The sequence below is a fragment of the Lycorma delicatula genome, chromosome 1, assembly GCF_047948215.1.
Source record: "Lycorma delicatula isolate Av1 chromosome 1, ASM4794821v1, whole genome shotgun sequence".
Taxonomy (NCBI): Eukaryota; Metazoa; Arthropoda; class Insecta; order Hemiptera; family Fulgoridae; genus Lycorma; species Lycorma delicatula.
In genome coordinates this window covers 16,559,720-16,560,948 of record NC_134455.1, presented here as the reverse complement: position 1 = coordinate 16,560,948, position 1,229 = coordinate 16,559,720, and positions in this window count along the sequence as shown.

The window sequence follows — 1,229 nt, the reverse complement described above, 5'->3', positions numbered from 1 at the left end:
TAAAATAAATACAATATTTAAAATGATTTATTCAAATAATTATATTTAAAATTTTGTTTTAGTAAATTAACAATCTGTGTTTTAGTTTATACTTATAAGTTTATACAAATTAAAAATCTGTGTTTAACACTTCATTGGTTTTAAAATATTATGGTATTGGTAAAATACAAAAAATTTTACTATAAAACATGATTTGAATATTTTGATATAACTGAAAATTGTATGTGTTTTGTTTAAATAACAGTTAAATTTTTTCTTTGTTATTTTGAATATTTCACACACACACACACACACACACAAATATATATATATATATAAAACATAAAATAATTAATTAAATGGAAACAAAAGATTTAAATAAATTTTATTATGTAATAAAGTAAGTTAACAATAATTTATTCAAATTATTGTTAAAATCAATTATTCAATTGATTTTATTTTTTAGCATTTTTATGGTGTATTTTTCAGATGTAGGTAAATACTGAGAATCATTTAAAAATTAAAATTTAGTTTTGATTTGTTTTAAAAATTAAAGACGGTAGAAACTTCTACTGAATAAACATTGAAAATGTAATCTATAAATTGAATAGAAAATTTTTTTTCAATCCAACTATTACAGATCATGTTTACATAATTTTGACTTCTTTTTCTTTTCCCAATAGGTTTTCATTCTTTTGCTTTGTTGTTGTCGCCTTTCTTCCATACATCTATTCAGTTTTATACCCTTCCCCTTCTTTTTATTTCACTCTGGAAACTTAGATCCTTGAATCACTTTTCAAAATTTATCTCTGTCTTTAGACAGATCCTTAGAAATGTTAAATGCTTTCCGTAGAGTACATAAGTTTAATATAGTTTTTAAGGTATAGTTTTATTTAATCATTGTAAATACATCATTTATGCTACCTTAAAAAAAATCAAATTGTGATTGAAATTAAATGTTTAATGATAAATAACAGTAATAAAATCATTTTTTTAAAGTAGTAAATAATGTTTAATAAATAAATAGTTCAATCATCAATAAAAAAAAATTGATTAATTTTAAAACATGTATCTGTCATACAGTGATAAAGAACTAATTTACAAAGAGGAATTTTACAGGTAATTACATTTTGTTTCATTTTTTGTGGTAGCTGGATGGCATGTCAAGTGAAAATATTTGTCAGCTGGTGACGATGACAATGGCGTGAGACAAAGAGAGAGATGAGAACAGAATTACCAATTGAAATTGA